We start from the raw sequence: 24,313 nt of genomic DNA, 5'->3' as shown, positions 1-24,313 counted from the left end.
GGCTTAAAAGATTTACTTTAGGTATTATTCAGTAAAAGAAAAGATGTCAGAAAGAGGTTCCATGAAGCTGCAACTATTTCTGCATTCTGCCCAAGCTATGATTATCCATCTTAATTTCAGTGAGACTGCTACCATCAAGCAGCAAACAATTCTGCATACCGGTAAGTGATGCTACTTATTTCCACAAATGGTGAAAATGGAATATACTGCTCTGCAAAGGTCATGCTGTTACAGAGGTTGATCCAGTTTTTGACACCAAGGAAAATGAATAACAACAAGCAACACGAAATAGAACAGAAGATCTTTCTATTTCGTCATTTTTCATTACCTAGTAATATATATTAACATAAACCAGACATTCTAGATCAGAACCGTCTTTTGATAGCACCGACCTTTCAGATAAAACTAGCTTTAATGGATGAATATGGAAGCATTTCATGGTATGTTCTCACTCCAAAATACAAATTATACAGATAAGTAGTAATATGCATACCTTTTACTTTTTTAAGCATTCTTGTTTTTAGATCCCTGTTCTTTTCAAATTATATATGGATTAAATTGCCCCCGTTTCTTAGCTGGCGATGCTGCAGTAAAATGTAACCAATGTCATCAAATAGTTACATTTATGGTTCAGCTATTTCAAATTCCTCTGCTGCAAACTCTTATTGACACTCATTTCTTACATAAGTAATACAAATAAGTAACTTTAAATAACTTGTTCTCTTAACAAATATTATGTTTTATGAAATTACTTCAAGCATTTTTACATTTTAATTATTTCTACCTTATATTTATTTTAAATCAAAATGTAGATTGCCAGGTAGAGAAGGCAGTCAAATCATTAAATTTAAGATGAACAAAGCAACTTTTACTCCTCTGTAACTTTCAATTTCTTATATATGACAGTGGAAAGTAACTGAGTTTTCCCCAAAACTGTCACATTTCTAAAAATAAGTGTTTTCGGATGACATCTCAAATTACTAAACAACCTGCAGATTTGATGAACAGTTGCAAAGCTCTTACTAGCTTTTCTGACTAGAAAAAAAAAAAAAAAAAAAAAGAACTTCTACACAGTATTTTTAATCTCTATATTATAGCTGGTGTAGAATAATCATTAATCTAACTGCTAAAGAGACAAGAAAAAAAGCACAGAGCACAGCAACAAAATGAAGACAACACAGGAACTGCATGGTAATTTAAAAGAAATAAAACAATCTGCATTTAAGATTTCAGTTCCTATTACACTCTGGACCGTATCTGCAGACCTTTCATTAACAATAGAAATTTATTTTGATTGCTTTACACTATAGAAACTGCATATATCTGATGTTCTACTCACTTGACCGCTGCCAAATAAAATGAGCAGTACAACCGTGTGTATGGACATTTCTAAAGGTGTTTTGTTGAAATTATGATAGCATTATGAAAACAACTGTATAAATTACAGATAAATACAGCTGTAAAGCAGACGTAGATTTGCTTTACCCTACAAGTGCTTCCTCAGTTATTTCAACAGAGGAACAAATCCGGGATCTAAACATACCTTTCATGCCAGTGTATCAGGGCAAGCAGAAATCTTGCCATCGCATCTTGTTGGCATTGCATAGTGTCTACCAGAAACTAGATCTCCCTTTAAGCCAATAGGCTACCATCAGAAGTAAGAAATCTGCCATGTTTACTAACATGTAAGTTATGTATATACTGCATTAGAAGAGACTAAATATGTAAAGAACAGAAATTGTTCAGGTGTAATGACATTTTCTCCAAATACTGACTTCATATGATGTCTATTGAAAAGCACAGTGACAGAGAAAATTAATGGCTTGACACACTGAAAGTATTCGGTCTAAAGAAGTTAAGTAGTAGCAGAGACTGTAGCTTTTAATTTTATATCTTCTGATTTTGAAAGTACTGAAAAGATCACTAACATTTAACAGCACTTAGGCAAGAAAGCATTGTTCCAAGAATTGCGTTGCCCTTTATAAGTGAGTGCTATACAAAATTTGCTAGCTATATGTAGCTACAAGATAGACTGCTATCTGATACAACAAAAACTCAGAGGTGAATTCCACAAAATTCTGTTCATTTTATTTCTAAATTATGCTTTTAAGCAATGGATATATTTTTCCCTTCATGTTGCCTATTAGTTCTTTCTCACTTCTTTATACCATATAAGAAACAAATACTCCTTTTTTTTTGCAAAAGTTACATATCTTAATATTTGTTGTCAGCTAGGCACTTTCACTGAGTTAGTGCAAAGTTGTTTAATGGGCTGAATTATGATCTAACAAGCAGTAGAATGTTGTACTGGGTATTAGGTAAATGTACCTTGGCAGAACTCCGTTAACTTGCTTCACATTAGCTAAATTTCTCCTTGTGTGCTTAAAACAGATTCAAAAATCTGAAAGCATATATCAACTGTTTTTATTCAAGTGTGGCTCCACTCCTGATCCCACTGACATAGAAAGAGCTTCTGGATCTGTGAAACAAGTATACTCAAATGGCTTTGTAGCTTCAAAAATGTCATTGGTGTTATCATTGGAAGCACAATCTTTCTCACAGTACTTCGGAACTTGCTTTGCGGAAGTCAGGAAGGGAGGTGCTATGAAAATGGGAAACAATACAAATAGGGAAAGTGACTCACAATATATCCAGTTCTTACAAGATCCTAGATGAAATAATAGCAATACTCCAGAGTTTCCAATAACACAACCAAACCTTCTCTAGAAGTCGTTTCATATATGACATCCAATTCACTGTGTAGCAAATGTGCATCTAACCTGAGGTAGTTAATATGCTGTGAAAAAAAATTCTCTGCAGAATTTATTAAGAAGTTATTAAGGAAAAAAAACACTTAAGTACTTTTTTTCCCCTCATATGATGCAATGGATGTCTCATTTAGACTTCAAAGCTACTACCTGGTTGTCTTGTTTACATATACAACTGTCTTGGAATGATCAAGTAAGAAGGGGTTTGGACTTTTTTTTCGTAAATTATGTTCACAAAGCTAAAGACACAGGGCAGATAGCTAGATGTCATGAGGATGCGATAAAATATAGAAGTTTCAATTATAAAAGTTTGTTCTAGACAAGCTTTTCATAACTTGCCTCAGTAGATGAAGATATAGCATTTAACTGCAGTACTATATTTCTTGTTGTATTTTTTTCTAAATTAAGTTGTGCTTCCTTGTTTCAATAATTCATGTGAAGATCTTGAGTTAAATCTGGATAAAATGGTAATGAGAAATTTCCAGTGCACTGAAGCCTCGACAGAAGAAATAACTCCTGTCTCTGCTACAAAAACTTATATCCTACTCCTTCACAAGGAAGCAGATCCAGCCAGACAGGCTTTTATCCTTATACACCATGATTATTGCTCTTGCCAAAAAACACAATGCCCTAATTTTCACGGATGATTAAGGAACTTAAAGTACTTCACAAGTTCTTTGATTTTGTTCTGTGCATTTGCAACTTACTACTGTTAGGGAACTTAGGATCAATTAAGTATTCGCCTAGTTTAAGCACAAGCCATTGTCTGAATCTAAAGGAACAACTAGATAGTTATCTGTTTATATATATGTATCTGCGTGAGTGCCTAAGGATGGATGCCTTGTGATATGCAGAGATGTTGCTTTTTCACTTAGCAGAGATGCATTGGGAAATGTTACTGAGAGTTTGTAATCACCCCACCGACTTGACTGAAAATGGCTAATGCACTGAATTAGATATCAGCTTGACTTCCTCTGTTGAAATGAGGACAGAAAAAGATCTCCAGAGTATTTAATCAGAGTTAGCCCCAACTCTTGCTGTGTTGCTCTTACAATTAGCTGAGTCACTGCGATAAACTCAGAGTCCTCTCTGCACCAGGAAATAGAAATGAGATACAACTAAAGGGCATTCATAATGAATGCCACTGATCTCTCTCCAGCCCTGTCTAGAAACAAAGAAACAGCCCATCCTGGCTTCATGCCAGTCACACTCAGCTTGGCATGGGAAAGGAAAGGTTTGGAGAGATTTGACACTACAGTTAGGTCAGGGCTGGGTGACAAAGTGCTGTGTCTGTGCAAGCCTTACCACACAGCAAGTGGAGAATGATAGGGGCTCCTAGGCACCACTGTTATCACAGATCTGCTGGGATATGGTTGCTCATTTTCCTGTGTCAGCTGTATCTGTCAGAGCACTTTGAAAAACAGTAACATGTAGGAAACACTTAAGTGTCTGCATTTTGCAAATTTCTCTGACAAATCCCACCAACCATTCTACTCTCTAAGCCTTAAAAATTTACTGCTGGTTAAAAAGAAAAAAAAATAAAATTTAAAAAAAAAAAAAAAATTAAGGTGGAAATATGAAAATAACTGAGGGAGAAAAAAAGATATGTTTAGAAAATAAATTGAACATTATACTTCCGCCTTTGTGTGAGAGACCCTTATCTGACTCTTGAGTCTGTGTAAACTTGAATAGATAACATTTTCTCCTCCCTTATGATTTCTCTTTGTCAGGCACTGACCATTCCACCATTCCAGAGATGCTTTTTAGCATTTGGGATGGATTCAGTCCTGAAAGGAGGAGTAAGAGCCAACACTAATCACCTGGCCTGTGCAACTTGCTTCTGGGGTTGCACCACAGAGCACGACTTAGAGCTTCAGAGGGTGCGATGCACAGAGAACTCACACAGCAGCAATCTTACCAGAATCACAGAATAGCCAGCGTTGGAAGGTACCTCCAACCCCCCTGCCACATGCCAGGCCACCAACCTCCACATTCAATATTAGACCAGGCTGCCCAGGCTCCCATCCAATCTGACCTTGAACACCTCCAGGGACAGGGCATCCACAACATCTCCGGGCAGCCTGTTCCAGCACCTCACCGCTCTGTCTGTAAAGAATCACATTGTCCTTTGTGTTGGTGATTGAATGAGAAAATAAACAATTTCTCATACCATTTTCACTGCTTAATCAACATTATGGGGAATATAAATATTATTTTAGTTTTCAAATTTACAAGTCCATAGATACTGGAACAACCTCTAGTTTGAAAAGTTAGAGAATATTGACAAGTACCTACAAGCAACTGAAACCTGTAATAAAACTCTACTTAACATGCTTTGTCTTCAAAGTTGCATGCTTTCCTAAAATCAGAATCAGCAATGGAAGAAAACCAGCTACATACACTAATTCATTATGGTATCACATATTTAATCAAAGAGATCTGAAATTGCTTCCTAAAAAAAAAAAGAAGATGTTCTATGAAGTACAGCTTAACATTTATGACAAACAAAAATAATAATAATCACATATATTAAGCTTTGTTTTTCATCACAGAATCGCCAGGGTTGGAAGGGACCTCAAGGATCACAGATCTCCAATCCCCCTGCCATACACAGGGCCACCAACCTCCCCATGTAATACTAGACTAAGCTGCCCATGACTCCATCCAATCTGGCCTTGAATGCCTCTAGGGATGGGGCATACACAACCTCTCTGGGAAACCTGTTCCAGCATCTCATCACTCTCATAGTAAAGAAAGAGTCAGACATTGTTTTCTATATGAGAAAAATAAGACAGGAAGGAGAAGTGCCTGCTCAGGATCCTCCATCAAGGCTGATACAGCTCCAGAAATGAAATGCATGTTTCCTGAACCCCAGCCCAGTTTTCCACCCTTAGTAATAAATTATGGGCTATTTGAATATTTTAACTAGAGGACAACTATGCCAAATCATTCATACATCTGTAAAACAAAGGCTCTCTGGAAAACATTATTTACATTTAGTAGTCTTTACAGTGTCTGACACTCCCAGTGTCTGCAAAATAATTAATAGAACATGGCAATGAGCTAGAGAAACAGCTGATCTCCTTAATTATATTACGTTGTAACAAAATTTACTACTCATAGTAGATCCTCTCATCTATCTTCACACATTTTTTATTATTTCTCTTTTGAGATTTAGGTATCTAGCCATAGAGGCTTACCTTTTACAGGCCAAGTTTTAACTCAATATTAATAAGTACAACAGTAGACCCAAAAAATAAAACATGTGAAAAATATACAGAGCAAATCGTACATGGGAAAGGCAAGTCCAAGGCTGTTGCTGAAGAAACTATAACAGCATGATTTTGAAGACAGTGTTGTAGAATCATTTCGAATAATCTCTCTCCCTTCATGAGAAAAACAACTTGTAGGTAGATGTCACCATATTATGAAAGGCTGTAGACTCAATCACTTTACAGAGTAATTACTAGATAATAAAATTATAATCACTGCTTGTAATATTAATCTTTGGTAAAGGTGGCTGAAATAATCTCAGAGGAACCAGGAGATTGTTTAGAGAATGGATATTAAGCAGCAGCAATTAAGTAAAACTGGGAGTTTATGTTCCAGGAGAAAACATGTAACAAAGACAATTTTATTACACTTACTAGTTACTTGTTACCTTACACTTCTGTTTTCTGCAGTAGAATTCCATCACTATTTCATATCCCTAGGAATTCTGAAGACAACATTCATGCCCTGAAGTAATGCCAGAGCCCCACCACTCATCCTCAGACCAGCTGGCATAGATTGTTTACATTTATGCTGTTAGACTCGGCCTGGAAATAGGATGCTCACATCCAAATAGCCATTGTTGGTGATTTCTCCAGTATTAATTCCTAAACCCTCCCAGGAATTACCTGGCAGTCTGCTAGCCAACTACATGCAGGACTTAACTGTTCGAACAGTTAAGTAATGTGGACAGTGATTTCTGCACTGTCTCCTGTGTGCTGCCACAGGACAAACCCAATGATTACCTCCAAGCAAAACGTTTCTGTCAGATGTAATGGGCAATACAAAGGTGAAAGAATGATACTTGGAAAGGTTAGAGAGGTCTAAAGTTTTTAAGAGGGACAGTAGTGGGACTAAACAGTGCATTGGATAACTCTAAGCAGAACAGAATGAGCTTCATCAGACCAAGATAACAGGATGTTGCAATTCTCAAGTTAGGAAAGAATGAGGGATGGATCTAAATGAGGGAATGGAACATCGCCTGCATTTTAGAACCATTAGGCAAAGAGAATCATAGAAGTTCAGAGCCAGCCTGTGGCTGCAGCTTGGCTGAAGATCATGTCAAAGAGTCCAGGCCTGCATATTATGTAGGATGGCAGTGCTGTTCCTGGCAAGCAGAAAGTATTGGTAATGTTGAAGAGATGGTACAAAGTTGTTTCTGGCACAACTGACCTGGATCCCCACAACCTAGAACTCTCATATATGAATTGAAATTAATTTACCTAGACTTATATAACTGAGTGACTGATTACAGAGCCTCTCAGAAATGGGAAATCTGAGAGCTGGGAAGGAAGCCACCAGATTAACTTTTCAAGTAACCAAGTTATACATGCCTCAATGAGAAAGGAGCCATGGAGGCCAAAAGAAAAGTAGAAGTGTCTGACGAAGCTGCCACAACTCCCGAGTAGCCTTCATTAAGCTGATTATTGCTGTGTCCTTCTGATGTACTACTAAGGTAGAGCGTTCAAGCTCAGGAAGCTGTAGCAAGTGCTAAAGTAATTCAGACCGCTTTCTTGGCAAAAGGAGCGTTTGAGGTTAGAGTCCATAGTTGTTGCAGTTTAAGTTCCTATCCACAGGAGCTGTCAGGAACACCTATATGTGCCTGAGCAATGGGCTTAGTTGTCCCTCCACCCGGTCATTATAATTGAAGGGATTGTGGGGGAAAGAGAACAAACCCTATTGCAGTAATCAAGCCACCAGGATAGGCGACCAGAAGATAGCTTGGGAAACTTAACTATTTTGTCTTGCCTTTGGGAGTAGACAAACCAGAAAAATAAAATAATAAATTCAGTTTTTTTAAAAAAAACAAAACTAGACCTCAGCACTTTTTGACACATGTATGACAGCATAAGCGGATGTATTCACACAGTTGATTTTCATGTTGGAATTAGCCCAGAATCCTGAAACTGTATTTTCAGAGTAATCCAACTCTTACTGGTTATATCTAAATCAGCAAGCTCAACAGTGCCAGCATCTTTGTATTTAATCATGGTCTCTTTAACTGCATAACAACTGGAAAATTATTAACATGTTTTTGAACCAGCAGCGAAGTAACACACACTCAGACCACTCCTGGAGGTGATCAGAGATTTGTCATGGGACATTTCCTATGAGATACAACTGGATACATCTACTGGATACAACTACTCTGTTTTGAATGATAAGGCAGTGTAACACACCCATTGGTTTCAGAGCCAGACAATGGGTCCTGGGATTGTTCAATATACTGGTTTAGACTCACTTGACTGGAATGAATAAAAGTTTTCCTACCAGCAGTTTTGCTGGTAGTTTCTCCAACAGAAGTCTCGAGTGTGTGTACTGCATACTGGTGGCCCGAAGCATCATCTAGGAATGTGATATGAGTAGTTAAGAGTAGCGATATGACTTACTCAGTTCACCAACAGCTGTCATTTTTCCATTCTGTGAATACTGCAGTAAGAATGTAAACATTTGACAAAGAAAATATTACGACATTAAACTTTGTCTGGTAAAGCACTGCACAATTCAGTGTGTCACATTCTTTCCCAATATTACTAGATTATGAAAGGGACAGACATTGCGCTGAGAATTTCATTTATCAAGAAGAGTTTCTTGGGAAAGAAATAAGGACTGAAACTCCTGGAATCTCATCCAGATAAAGGGTGCCAAAAGAAGACTGCATGATCAACAGCTGGATCCTTTAAGGCTTGTTATTATCTTTTCTCTCAGCATGGAGATGCAGTTCCTATACACTGCTGAACTACAGGTAGTAAGAGGGCTCAGTAATATTTGCTTTTAATAACTGTCTCTTATCTTATACAGTTGTTCAGTGGCAATAGCTGCAAGTAATAACAGGAGTAGCTGTGGTCTGATGCTGTCACAACTAAGTAAATGTATTCATAAGTAAATAACAACGATGATAATGTTTCTTAGGCTGAAAGCTGTTGTGGTGCACGTGCAGAAATAGCACTTACCAAGTTGTTTCCGCTTGTCACATCTTTAAACGTCAAAGGGCTCTGATTTCCAGTAGCTATTTTCTATGCTGTTCAGCACCAATTGCTCTACTCTAGAAAAAGAAACAGACACACTGTGCTTTCATGGTCAACTCCGTGCTGCTCTGAAGCATTTTTCAGTCTCTCCATATCACCTGAGAGGGAAAAGAGATTTGTTTGTTTTTCTTTCTAAAGAAATACAAACCAACCTGATGGCAGACATCCAAATCTCATTCATTGCATTGTTTCTTCGAGCTTATAAATACCTGCAGCTATGAAATTAAAGGCTGGTCTGAGCTCCTTTTCAGAAGCTAAGTAAAATATTTATATAACCTGAATTTTACAATAAATAATCTATCTTTTATTACCCTTTAGGAAAATGGATTATTTTGATCTAAAAACCTCATATGTATCGTATGCTTTAGTCTAGAAAAAAACCTCTTATTTATAGAGTATTACCAAATAGTGGTAATGCAGATCCTTGCAAGTGGCCAAAGAGGGATGCTTATGGCTCCAAGGCTTATTTATGATACATTATTTATTGTCCCTATAAAACGTTCTTATACCATTACCTTGTCTGATATTTCTCAAGGACCAACATAACCATAAATATTCACTGCACTTTAACGTATTTCTCCAAATGAAAACACTACATTGCTCTCTCAGCACCTTATGCTACCCTTGGGTTGTGCCTTTCCATCCCTTGATTCCTCATTGTGCCTGCACAGGACTTTGTGCGTGGGATGATTTAGTCAGTGAAGAATGCTTCAGAGACATAGAAATACAGGGGTGTATTAAAGGAAAGATGGAGATGAACCAGAAGGCAGACTAATGTTTAGAACATGAGAAGTTTACACAAGTGAGGAAAAGGCAGTGAAAAAAGTCCTACATTCTTATTACAAGATTGGCTAGGATTCAATCACAGAAAGCTATTTTCCAAAAGATTCTACTGTCTTTAGGACAGACTATTTAAGAATCTTTGTATTTAACACAACTACTACTAGTAATAACGATACAGTATGATCATTCTTAGTACCACCTCACGAACATGAATTAACAGGTAGCTAAATGCCCTCTTATGTTTCCAAAGAGGATTCCCTTCCTAAATAAAAATCCTTTTTCTGATGTAGAAGGACATTCCAGTCATCTTTCCTTTGTTATCTTTCACAAGGACAGCATGCAAAATGGTATGAATATTCAGAGTTAAAATATGCTAATCCAGATTCTGTATAGATGGACATTCTCCAAAAGCATATTGGCAAAGGAGAAGATAGGGTATTACTGCTCACCAGCTGGAAGAGTTTTTCTTACTGTCTACATTTAAAACATATTATAGAATAAGGAAACAGGTCTAATTCCATATCTGTTCAGAGCACAAGCATAGCACCATTATTAACCACAGAATAATATCCAGAGCTTTCCGTACATAGCTGAACTTCCTTGCTTAGAGAGTAGAATACAAGTAACAGTATCACAGGAGACCAACAAATTCATCCCGAGGCACAAAAAAAAAAAAAAAAAAAAAAAAAAAAAAAAAAAGTAATAAAAACCACCACTGCCCCATCCAGTCTGGGGCCCTGGGCTGCCTGGTGTGGTATTAAATGTGGAGGTTGGTGGCCCTGCATGTGGCAGGGGGGTTGGAAATTCATGATCCTTGAGATACCTCCCAACCCTGGCCATTCTGTGAGTCTGTAATAGAAGTGAGAGAAGCACACAATTACTATGTTAAAATAGTTTAATCTCCTATGTGACTCACTACTACCTTGGCAAGCTTGTCTTATTTGTTTCTTGTTATTTCTATTTATGACCAGAATAAGAAAAGCATAAAAATTACCTGGAAAGATAGATCTGCAAAAGGCCAAGTGAGTCATCATCATGCTTCATCCTCCATGAGCACAGGAAATGTTATTTAATAACTTATGGGTCACAGTGAACACCTATTCCCCTCACCTATGTACAAGAACCATTATAATCTTAATCAACATCATGAGAGTTAAACCTTCAGTAAGTGCAAAATATGAATGGTGGACGGATTCAGGGACTGGAATCTGGGATGCTGTCATCTGTAGAAATGAGCCATCATCTCCTTCCAGTACCACACCTTCCCCAGGCAGGAAGAATAAAGAAGTAAATAAATGTGATTGAAGAAAAAATGTTTTTCCATGGACAAATAATTACTGCTGCCATTCATAACATCATAAATCATAACAGCTTAAGCAGAGACAAACATTTCAGCATTGCTGACGGTGCTAAGTATAGCATAAGCTATAGTCATTATTACCTAATTATATCCAGCTTAAGAAGGATGCTTCTTTGTTTGCTCATATTTTTAAAAAGGCTGCAAAAAATCCTTCAGCAACATTTCTTAGTGCTGAAGCACCCAGTTTCTCTTCTCCTTGCTATAAACCTATACCACGCATACTTAAAGTACTGACCAGAAGTAAGGTCCTAGTCTGGATCCAGACTTGACCATAAAAGTGACTGCAAGAGGTCAAATATAACTCTAACATTCTGATTGAGATCTGAAGGTGAGTCTCCAGAGGCAAAGTTTGATGTGAAGGTATAAAGAAAATGCCTGCACTTCTCATTTACTGGCTGCTTGGCATCTCTTGGGTTTTCCTTCAGCTGCTGGAGACACTCAGGTAGTCCAGGAGACTATTCCTCACTGTCTTGGAATACTTAGAGAGATCATCACGGTAAAGAGACAGACAACATTTTCTCAATCAAAAATCAAAGTAACCCATTGAAGTCTGAAGATCTCTGGTTGTAATACAGCCTTATACAACTGGAGTGCCTTATTTTCCAACTGCCAAGAGAGTTTATGCAATTCCACGAACTCCAAGAACTACACCACAATTAGCACAGTAGCACTGGATCTAACTTATAATGCATATACTAAAAACATAATGAACAAGAAAGTCATGGCTCTACCTCGTGTTTTTCTGTATACAATCTATAAGTATGCAAACGTGCCTTTCTGAGTGCATGAATTGAAGTGGGGGCCACCCACACACATTGTTAATGATTTGTAAGTCCAGTCTGTACTCATTTTGCAGTCACAGCCAAAAGTGAGGAGGATTACAGATGGTGTGGCACCTGTTCTCTGAATTCATATTACAGAATATAATAAAACCATGCACCAGAGTCTTAATGCATCCCCATTTACACAGGACATTCATTAGTTTGTACAAAAATCCCCTGAAAGATATGCAAATATGGTAAGCAATGTAATGACACTGCTATCGCAAAACCAATAAATTACTATACCACACTCTTCTACCTCTTGCTTTCTAGACAAAGTAGTAAAAAAAAAAAAAAAAAAAAAAAAAAAAAAAGTTGTTCAAGAACAAACAACTATCTCTGAAAAAGAAATGTCTCTGCAGGAGTAAGCAGCAATCATAGCTAAGTTTATGAAAGCCTTTTCTTTCACATGTGCCAGTTTACCTCCTGGCTTCTGTGACAGTCCCTAAGGAGTTTGGATATATATACTCTCAGACACATAACTTGCTTTTTCTTTTAGCTCAACAGCTTTTGACTTCTAGAACAGATTATTCAGTTCAGAAAAGAGGGGGAAAAAAAAAAAAAAAAGAGGAAGAGAGATGCTAAAAAGACTTAGAAGAAAAAGAGAACCCAAATAAAAAGCCCTAATTCTAAACCTTTGGGGGCTAAGGAGGGAGGAATAAAAATAAAAGACACAACAAAAACGAAAACAAAACAATACAGTTCTTCTGGAGTAGAGATGTCTCGTTTTTGCCCAAGCACACCACCTGCTGGGTGTATATCTTCAGGCATGTTGTAGTGGCACTATGGAGGCAGCTCGTACCAGCTAACATTGCTGTACACTCTGACTTGAGTCAAAGCTGAGAGTTCTGGTCTCACCAGGTTTCTTGAAGGGTTTGAAGCTTTGGATGCTTCAGGGGTAAATTCAATCCAAGCTAAAACAGAGTGGGCATCCAACCAGAAGGCTGCAACGGCATTGTTTCATTTCATGCACAGATTTTATTATATATCTCACAAGGATATGTACCACTGATTAGTCTAATATGCCCACACACAATGTATGTATCTTGCTCTGAAAGTAATGCCTACTATTTATTCCCATGGAAAATACAATAGATACAAAGAGCACAATAACAATATTAGATATAGCAAATTCTCAGCTGCACAGAATCACAGAGTCTAAGGGGTTGGTGGTGACCTCTAGAGATCATAGAGTCCAGCCCCCCTTCTAAAACAAGTTCCATAGAATAGGTTGTACAGGAAAGAATCCAGAAGGGTCTTGAACTTCTCCAGAAAAAGAGACTCCACAACCACCCTGGGAAACCTGTTCCAATGTTCTGTCACTCTCACAGTAAAGGTCTTCCTTGCATTTGTGTGGAACTTCCTCTGTTCCAGTTTGGCCTGCTGCCCCTTTTCATATTGCTCCATGTCACTGAAAAGAGTCTGCCTCCATCAGTTTGACTCCCATATTTTAGATAAACAGTGTGGAGGTCCCTTCTCACCTTTTCTTCTCCAGGCTGGACAATCTTAGGTCACTCAGCCCTACCTCATATAGGAAATAGTCCAGACCCCTCTTCATCTTTGTGGTTCTCCACTAGACTCTGTCTAGAATTTCCCAGTCTCTTTTAAACTGAAGATCTCAGAACTGGACATAGTATTTCAGATGTGGCCTCAACAGGGTAGAGGGGAAGACCATCTCCCTGGACCTACTGGCCACATTCCTTTTAATGCACCCCAGGATCCCATTGGTTTTCTTGACCACAGGTGCACAGTTATGACTCATGGCCAAACTTACCATCAGAGCCCCAGATCCTTCTCCTCAGAGCTCCTTTTGAGCAAATCAGGCCTTAATAAGTACTGATGTGTTTGGTCATTCCTTCCCAGGTGCAGAACCCTACACTTGTTCTGGTTGAAGTTCATCAGGTTCCTCTCCACCCAGGAGTTCACTGTCCAAGTCTCAGTGAATGGAAGCACAGATTTCTGGTGTGTCAGCCACTCCTCCCAGATTTGTACCATCAGCAAACTTTCTAAGGGTGGATTCTACCCCCTCATCCAGATCACTGACAGGTACACTGAATGAGACTGGACTCAGCACTGACTCCTGGGGAACACCACTAGCTACAGGCTTCCAGCTAGACTCCATGCCATGATCCCCTGAGATTTGAAGTCCAACTTAACTCGAAGCACATAGATTACAGGAACTAAGGGTATAACACACAGGTCAGAGTCCAACTAATCTTTTCTGAAATACAGCTAGGCCACACATCAGACCGACATCCTTTGTCTTTTAAATTCGTAAACTGAAACTGTATAAAAAAATAGTACTTTAATAAAAGGTAGTAGAAGACAGTAATAGAAGAAAATTACTGATGATGACAAATAAGGATACATACTACTAGAAGAAGAAATGTGGTGGAAGAAGTTGTTTTGTGTGAGGGAGATCATCCTCAGTGGAATAAACAATATGACAAAAGATGTAAGACCAGAAGATTATATGAAGACCGATTCATGTGGAGCACATCAGAGAAATGGCTTGTTCAAAATATCATAGTGTATCAGACCATAATGAGAACGTGTTCAAGAAGCAATAAAAGGCTGCAGTGACTGAAAGTGAAGGACAAGAAAGGGCACAGACTTGACAGTATAAGTGCTGGCAGCCAGCAGAATGAGTGTAGTTGACAAGTCTTTGGCATTTGACTCCAGTGAATACCTTTATTTTATTAGCATGCTGAAGTTTACCACATTCATAACATTTTAACCTTCAGAAAACATATGAAATACCATCATAAACTATCTTAAGGAAAAGGGTGAAAATTGAAGAAAATGCAAATCAGCATTTCTGGTAGGAAAAGAATAAGGTCCTGTTCTGTACATCAGCCTTTAAAAAAGAAGCCCATCTGCCAGTATCCTCTCCCAAAAAATACTCAATTCAAGCAGATATCAATATCAAACATTAATATAAGATTCATATCCAGTTGGTCATGCAGGAAACTCTAGTTGTTTTTGAATATAAAGAAGGTTATTTGAGATGAAAAAAAAAAAGAGAAAACAGTGGTATTTTTGGAACATTTGTCTTTGCCACAAACCATATTTGCACTTTTCTATTTGAAGTTTCTAAAGAAATATGGGACATTAACCATCCCCTCTGAGGACTCCTCAGAATATAACACCTGCCAGACAGCTTATGCCATAGAAGTTTTTCAGTTAGCATACATCTTATATCTACAATGTCACTTTTATTTGACACATATAGTCAATGGCACAAGATGCCTCTTTCCAACATAGCTTGAGAAACAACCATCTGTGATGTCATATGTAAATGTGTCTATAAAATAGCCAGACTTCATTAATCAATATTGAAAAGAATGGCACTATATGTGCATACATTTATCAACAAAGGAATCAAGGCACGCACCAGCTTCTTCAGACTGCTCTAGTTTAAGTGTTCTCCTCAAGATTTCAAAGGAAGTTATGTTATGGTACTACATCAAACAGGCCAGGGATCACTTCTCTGCAAGCTTGGTACAGCAGTCTAAGTGTATTTTGGTATGCTCCCATACACCCTATGAAGATGAAATGCATTATAAAAAAGGAAGCTCTACCCCTGCTACATGATTTGTGTTACTCTCACAAACCTTTAATATCTGAACAAAGTTTGTCAAATGTACTCTAGAAACTTTTTAATCTTCAGTGAATTCTTTCTTGACCATGAAAGGCTTTAGCAGCTTTGGTAGTGTCATAGCTAGTGGTAAGATTTCAGTAGTCCAGCAAAAATAAAGTATAATCTGTTCTTTTCAAATGATTGCATTTATAATGAGAAAAAAACATACTAATCTGTTGATGCCAGTTTGTCCTCCACTAAGGGCAAAATTTAGCATGATGACTGCTCACATGAAATACTGACCTCCCCAGGGATATAATTATTTTTAATCTATTCTGTTGTTGAGAACACAAAAATAAACTCTAGTTTAGTGTATCCGTCTCAGGTCAGCAATTGATTCCTTTATTAATCTTGTTTGCATTTTAGAACAGTGATGCACAGACTTCTAGATGTTACTCCACAGGAAAATGTGAGAGAAAGAAATATCTCCAATGTGTATAGTACTGAATCATACTGAACTATTCCCTCCAGTGTTGAAGTATTCAGGTGTATGAATGATTTTGTTATTTTTCTAGCAGATCTATTATATGGCCTGCAGCATCTCTAAGCACTGGCAGTTCCGCCATCAGGAGACAAGACAGTCCAGTGATGCAACACCGCCAGTGCCAGCTGCTGGCCTCAGGCATATATTGAGTTTGTAAAGCCTCTGTTCTGAGGATTGTTGGCTTTCTCTGCACTTGTCATGACCTGCCTGCAGCTTTTCTGTCAGTCGGTTTAGCCATAAAAGCAATTCGTCACATGAAAAAATTGACTATGAATGACTCATTTTGTAAATTTTTGTAGGGTAGAATCATAGTTCTTTGTACAGACAGCAGCATAGAGAAATTCTGTAATAATGAATTTGTAACAGAAAAAAAAACTTTAATGTGAAGAAGCAGAGGCTTGGAGTGGCAGCCAAGGGTTAAAGCAGCAGAGAACATGAGGAGTACAGGGTCAGGATGGTGGAATATAAGGCACAGGCTAGCACTAAGGGGGCATAACTACAAACTCAGTGGCCAGCTGATAAAATGTAGACCTACAGACCAAGAAAAACAATCGTAGAAGCAGCAAATAGAACAAAATACAAATAATTTCCATAAAAATCAACATTTACAGTAAAATTTAAATATCATAAACTTACAGAACAATGAGGAAAGAATAAGCTGTAAATGTACATTAACAAATGCATAAAATGACCCTAAGCAGAATCCAGAGAGAGGAAAAGGAAAACGACACTTTTATTTGAAGGAAAGGGCTCAGGATGTTAATGACTTATTCTCCCTTTTGCAACCCAATAGAAGCCTTTTAGTACAGAAAGGAGTGGAAAAGTGACCATAACACAAGGAAAAGGGCTAGAAATCAGAAAATAGGCGCACAAAAATTTAAACTTTATTCTTACAACTATAATTTTTTTTCCATGCTGTAACATTCTTCTTGCTTAGATTTGTATTAATTATTTTATTCATTTATTAAGGTTTCAATTACAGTACTATCATTCTTAGCTTTACATCTAAGATGGTTTTCTTTTTTGAGTCTAGAAAAATCCTACATGCAAAACTAACTTAAAGTGATTTTTTTACTCAAATATACAGTAACTACAATGCAGCAACATGTACTCTTATTGACTTGTGTAAACTGTTATGTTTAATGCACTAAAATGGTTGTTTTCAAGACAAAGATCAGTCTGAACTGCAAGCTTTGGTCTGATGGATAGTTCAAGCTGAAATGTGGATCCAAGTTGCCTGGCTCCAAGAAATGCACTGTCACTTGAGTCAATCAAACCTGAACTTCACAGCTATTGCTTCACTCCAAGCTACTTAAAGTAATCATTTCTGAGCTTCTGGATACACAGCAATATTGGTGAGAATATCCTACACTTTAAAAAAAAAAAGACTGAACTCTTGATGATTCAGAAAAAATATTATGTTTAGGCAGTGTAATGGCATGAAAAAGCAACACGGTCTTCAAACTTACATTTTCTAATGTTCTGTGCATTGGTAGGTATTAAGTAATCTTAAGTAAAAATCAATCAAGCAGACCAGTCTCCCTCAGAAGAGAACATAAGCTGTGAATATTTCCCCACCACTTTTTCCAGTCTCCTTTGGATAAATCTTTAACTTTGTTTGCATACTATAATTGAAGGCCCTTCCTCCTTCAAAAAAACATGCATCTCCCGAGAACAATCAGTGAGCAGCCAATTACAAAGGTTAGTGTTAGTTCCTATCTGTTACATGAAATAACTTGTTACAGAAACAATTGACAGGCACACAGCATTCAGGATCAATGCAATCTTTCCTTTTCCTTTCCCTTTAATTCCCAAGAGTGTCTAACAAGGACAGATGCCCATAGAAATTGGTTAGTAAAACAACAGGCAGGATGCAGTTGTGTTCTTTCTTAACAATAATCTTTACAAAAATAAATCTTTTATCAGAGAAACCATAAATATAAATCCTCTTACTGTAGAGGAAAACTTCAAGGTCTCCTATTCCAGAAAAGCTCACATTCATTCATTCAAGCCATGGCATCCAGGATTTGTCCTACAAACTGATCTCAAGCCAGTAAACTTGATATTAAAAATGCTAGCCTGGAAGAAAATAAAGCTCCAAAAATTCTCCCCTGAAGACCTTGACATCCTGCACCATTGCAGCCTCCAGATTCTGTACAGCGTAAGAACAACTAGAAATTATGTCACCTACCAGCTATACGACACACCATAGTTAAATGTTTATGTTGTTTCCTGATAAAATTTTCATCTACTGACAGTGTACCCAGTCAAGGGCAACATACCCCACACCCTGGAGTCCACACAGACAGCCACCACATCTCTGATCCTATGTGAGAGCAGAAAGCCCTTTCTTATCCTCTCCTTCAAGGTGCACGAGTATATTTTGTTAGGAAGGAAGACATCATGCCTCACCAGTCATCTCTGAATGCCTTCCAGTTCCAAAAAATAATGAATTAAATATAACCATTAGGCTGGCACAATATTTACCTAATATAAAATAGAAATATATAAAAAATATAAAGTGGTATAAATTTCACTGAAAGCTCTTTTTTTTGAGCATATAGACAAATATTTGGGCTATAGGGTTTGGAAGTGAGTTCCAAGTAAGAGTCAAACATTTGGTTACTAGAGACTTTTCAGTAACAAAAAGATTAAATAAGAATAATAATTACATTGTTAAGAGTACTAGCATCTCAACAGCAATAAGAGATAACAACAGAAGTTCTAATGAAACAAGGCATAAAGACAGTCCCTATAAAGCAATAAATTACAGTTATCTTGATTTATTCCACTTACCTATAACTAAGTCCAACTGCTTTGCAATGAACAGGGAATTATACAGCCACCACAGTTACTCAAAGCCCTGTCCAGCCTGACATTGACTGTCTCCAGGGACAGGGCAACCACTACCTCTCTGGGCAACCTGTACCAGGGCCTTACCACACTTACAGTAAAAATCTTCTTCCTTATTCCAACTTAAATATTCCCTCCTTTAGGTTGAAACTGTTTCCCCTTGTCTTGTTACCATAAAACCTGTTAAAGAGTCTGTCCCCTTCTTTCTTAAAGCTCCCTTTAGATACTGAGAGACTGCAATCGGGTGTACCTGAAGCCTTCTCATATCCAGGCTGAACAGTCCCAGCTTTCTCAATCTATCCTCAAAGGGGAAGTGTTCCATCACTTAAGTCATTTTTGTGGCCTTGCTCTGGATAGTCTCTATATATGGAGCCCTTGCTGTTTTGAGGACTCCATATTTGGATGCAATAAACTAAATTACCAGCTCTGATTTTATTAAGGGCTTTTCGAGTTTCACGGAGATTTAAAGTATTGAGTGTTGTAGAAGTCATGGCTACTTCATTTGATTTCTAACCCTGCGTATGTTTTCAGGCCTTGTGCATACTGATTCTTAATTAAATAATAAATCATCAGTCAGAGATCTTGGTATATATGATAGAAACACCCACTCATAACTACACTGCTGATGTCATTGTACATAGACTTTTGAAGAGAAATAGCTTCGAAACAGTGAACATTTTAGAACAAATGAAGGCTATAGACAATGGAGTTTTGTGAAATACGTGGGAAAAAGTAATGTCTCCGACACTGTAAACAGAAAGATAAGTATTCACTGGACAGGCTCACTAAGATCTACAGAAGCATCTTTAGATAACAAAGAAGCTAAATCAGATGTGTGAATTATGTTTTAATTAGTTCCATAACACTAGTTTCTTAATCCATATACTATAAATGTATAAATAATGCTGGATGAGAGGATTTATTGCATACAGCTTTTGACATCCTTCTAATACTTTATGATTCATTTTCTTATTATATCTAGAACCACTGAAATAAAATCCTTTGTTATGTTTACCCAACAAAATTCCCAAGGCATGTCTTATAGATAAGTATTCTGCCTATACAGATGCTGAAAACACCAGAAATTAAATAATTGCTAAATCTACAAAGTGATCATAACTCAACTGTGTCTGAAAAATTAGTATTTTTAAAGAGTAAAATAAAATTCAGAAAAGACACTTACAGTCAAAAGTCCCTAGCAGCTAACTTGAATGTCTCCACTGTTTTGACAGCCTTCATCACCAAATGAGCATACCTTAAAAATTGCGATGAGAAAAACATTGTGCAAAGGGTTTCCAAGACAAGGGTTAAATACGCCCAGCCAAAGCCACTAGAATTAATTTCAAAAACTTACAGGACATACTTGCAAGACACTTTAATGCCATGAGGAGTAAAATGTGATAATATACTGATCCGATGTCTGCATTTTAGGGTGAAAATAACAGTTTTAGTTATAAACCATAATTAATTCTCGTAGCAGGGCAGTGTCTCAACTCTACCACACCATATCTTTCTGTCTCTCAATCAATAGAAAGAAAATAAAACTCATACCACACTAAAACATTTCATTTCAAGCTGACTGGCGATTAACTAGCAGAATATGTATACAAGCCAGACTAAATGGACATTACCATTATCACGGTATTAACTATTTCACAATCTAATTTATTTATACTGAATGAAAATTTATCAATACTCATGAGTAGACTGACATGTGAAAATGTTAAGTGATTAATTTACTAAACCAAACACACTAAGATTTTTTTCAAATAGCAGTCTCTGGTCTAGATAAAATTAATTTTACCAGGGGAGAGCCACTGATGACATATCTATAAATATGATACAAGTTTAAATGAAGGAGGGATTTTCCCAAGTAAAAATTTTCAAAAAAAACCCCATCAAGTGCCAAATACAGTAAGCCTGATTTTGATCACTACCTAGCTATTCTGTCATACATACATACAACCCAGTATTTTATGATATTTGTATGAAACAGACAGTTTAACTATTTCTGGTTTCTCTGGTAAAAGCAGACTTCATGGATTATAAAACGGAAACAAGATGCACAGCAGCACAGAAACATTCTAGTGGCTATTAAAGAGATTGCAGAATATGGTCTAATGCTGTTCCCAGAAATATAAATTTAAAAGATCTGTGTCTCTGACAGGAGCCAGCAGAGAACCATCCAACCTTTCCTTATCCCATGACACGAAGAAAAAGAAAATAATGGTTTAGTCTCTAAATAGATCTGTATTTACTAGCAAGACACTTCTTGGCATGCAGAACAGCACTCAGTTCCCATCACTGTTATTTCCCTATCTGTGAATCTGCAGAAGACCTAGTGCACAATAGAGGTAGTTGATCACAAACCACAGTACACATTTTCTTTCCTGGGCAATGTTATTTTTGTTACTTTGTTGTTTTCTTATTTATGGAAAGGTGTCTTTACACACTATGAAAGATAACATTCTGAAATTCAGTCAAGGACAAGTTGTGGTGCACTGAAAAGCACTGAGAATATAATTTTTGTACAACCTAGAAGTGAATATTTTTAAGTTAGCTATATAAGCAAAGCCTTTGTTTTTGTTTTAACCTTAAAAACTAAATGAATTTCAAAATGTAACGTCCATTTCAAATCAAATATTCAAAAACTTAGCTTGAGAAATGAAAAAAAATTCATCCAGTTTTTTTTCTTTCTGCCTTTCCCAAAAATATGAAGTAATCCCTAGCTCACTAAAACCAAGTATTCATTTCTTTATTAGGAAAGTGCGACCTTCACTTACTACTGTTGCCATTTTTTTAGGGAATCTGGTTTTAAATGTCACCTAAGTAGCTCTGCTGAATGCCAAGCTCTGTGATGTGGGCTGAGCAGCTGAGAATCTTCCCCCACATAGACTGAGGTGTCAGTGTCTCATATGCCTGTTTTCATCTGAACTTCCTCATTCTCTGACTCTCTTGAGCCTTATTAGCAGAACTTTTAGAACTGTTTCAGTATTATTTGCCAGAAAAGTCTCTACTTTTTTCCTCATTCAGTCAAAAAAAAAAAAAAAAAAAAAAAAAACAAAACAAAACAAAAAAAAACCACTAAGAACTTCAGGGTTGATTTGAATTCTCAAATCCATAGTTCTTGGAAAAGTTTAAAAGGCAGCAAAAAAAATTTACCATGTCTGCTTCATAGTTATCATTAAAACAGTGGGACAGATCTCAGGAGAACAATGTGGAAAAAAGAATTACTGACTTAAACAACGGAGAAGCCTTAAATAAGAATAGAAGAAAAAAAAGCAGTGCCCTGCTCTAAACAGAGTTTCTAAAGAGGTAATTTTTTCCTATTTATACAAAACAAAAAATTTTATGCAGGTATTAACTCTTCTGGTGTAAATAATTAGCTTAATTAACAGCTCTTTTTCTAGAACCTTCAATAAGCTCTCAAAAGTTTCATTGTCACACAACCACTACACCTTCCATACCAAATGACTATGCAGATCTTTTCTTTCTAGGTCTTGTTTATTCCAATAAATCACATAAAGAGTATAAAATTTCCACCTGGTTTAATTCTCCAGTACAGTGCTCAGCAGTCAAAGTTGAAAAATGCAATTGTTGAAATGAGCACCCCACACAAGAATAAGGGCTATCATGGAATACAAATGCTGATAAGTACAGTGGGTAGAAGGAAACATAATTTGGGCTCTTCATTGCCTGGAACCTTCTGTGAGGATCTTTGGAGGTTATCCCTACCCAAATAAGTGCCCACATTGAATTAACAAGAAGGCAAAGAAAAATTATCTCAATCATTTATTTTACAGTAATTGATGAATAGACATATCAACTTAATTGATTTAACTTTAAAACCAACCAATCCAGTTTTGTATCTAGTGTTCCCATATCAGTTGCTCCTGGCACACTATCCAAAACAAAGATGACTAGGAAAAAAAAAATAAAAATCACATTCAAATTGTCTGAAAGTTTTTAAATGCTGGTAGGGTTAAGAGGGGAAAAAAAAAAAAAAAAAAAAAAAAAAAAGCTTGATAACCAACAAGGCAAAGAGGTGTTATCAGTAGCAAGTCTTACAGCTCAGCAAGGATAGCTTTGGAGATAAATGTAAGATAGCAGCAAAACAAACTTTTAAGAGCCTATTCATTCTTCAGACATTTCTGGGTTGAGGGGGATTACTTAGGGTTGGATTTGGGCTACAGCTGAATATCCATTACTGGAATGTCCATTACTCAGCTTCACCAAGAAAAAAAATCCTTTGCAGACTTTGAAACTATCCCATGATGCGAGTTAAAATGCAATAAATGAGAGGAAAATTTAGAACTTCCTGCAAAACACATTGTTGATATAAAACCAAAACTATATTGAATTCTGCTACACAATAAAATCAGATGTGAATCGCCAAAAAAGCTCTCAGCTTCAATCTCTTCTTACCTCACTATTTTTACCTCGCCTAATGACATAAGATCATGGTCAAACTTCAGCCTTTGCCTAGCTCGCAAGTAAGGGCAAGTGTCTTTGGTATATTAGCATCTGAACAGGCCTCTTTTAACCTGATAGCTTCTTCCTAAAGACATTTTAATCACTTTCCCATAATACGGTAGCTTTTGAGAAGCCACCACACAATAGAAAGTGCAGCAAAAAAGAGCAGAGGAACAAAATCAGAGGCTACTTAAAGCAAGAATTTGCTGAAATGCAACAGCCATAGGCACAGAAACAAAGAAAAGAACCTACTTACCTTCAGGAAGCTTCAGGTACACAGAGATCTCCACCAAGATACCCTCTCCTCCATTGTCAATCCTTAAATGAGATCTGGGAAGGGGTGAATCATGGCTCCATATCTTCTAGTCGCTCAGGTAAATTGTATGCACCTGAGCTCCCCTGGATTAGCCCTGTCTTCTTACCAGGTGCTCAATCACTGTTTCAGGCCATGACTTAGCATTTCTGCTACAGAAGTATTCTTTTTCCAGAAGTATTTAGAAGTATATCACTAGGTTGTCACTTGAAAACTGAAAAATGCATTAGAAACACATGATAATCATTAAACATTTAAATAATTTCTGTTATGAGTGGCAATCCAATAGTGTATTCTTTTGTAGATTTTGAAAAACTCAGTGCACTGTGTCCTTTTTGCAGGGATAGCTGATACAACAGCACATCAAAAAATCCAGGATATTACTAACCCCTGTTTTCAATTCTTTAGAGAACTATTGATAACTGGTCTACACCAGTAATAAATGCACTATGTAACAATAATTAATCTATGTATAATGTGCCCTGGGACCAGGCCCAAGAAACCAGGGAGAGCACTATA

The 24,313-nt window shown here is 37.0% G+C and overlaps 1 long non-coding RNA gene across 1 annotated transcript; it reads right to left on the bottom strand.

Moving 5' to 3' along the window:
* Window positions 1-1,292: 1,292 nt before the first annotated feature.
* On the bottom strand, window positions 1,293-23,798 carry LOC128080552 (uncharacterized). Its single transcript, XR_008206731.1, has 3 exons — window positions 23,738-23,798; window positions 8,993-9,084; window positions 1,293-2,602 (listed from the first exon to the last, which is right to left on the bottom strand). It is a non-coding gene; the product is annotated as an uncharacterized LOC128080552 (long non-coding RNA).
* Window positions 23,799-24,313: the final 515 nt, after the last annotated feature.

The sequence above is a fragment of the Tympanuchus pallidicinctus genome, unplaced genomic scaffold (assembly GCF_026119805.1).
Source record: "Tympanuchus pallidicinctus isolate F22 unplaced genomic scaffold, pur_lepc_1.0 scaffold1, whole genome shotgun sequence".
Lineage (NCBI taxonomy): Eukaryota > Metazoa > Chordata > Aves > Galliformes > Phasianidae > Tympanuchus > Tympanuchus pallidicinctus.
The sequence above is the reverse complement of the archived record's forward strand: the minus strand, read 5'-3'. Positions and strand labels throughout refer to the sequence as shown.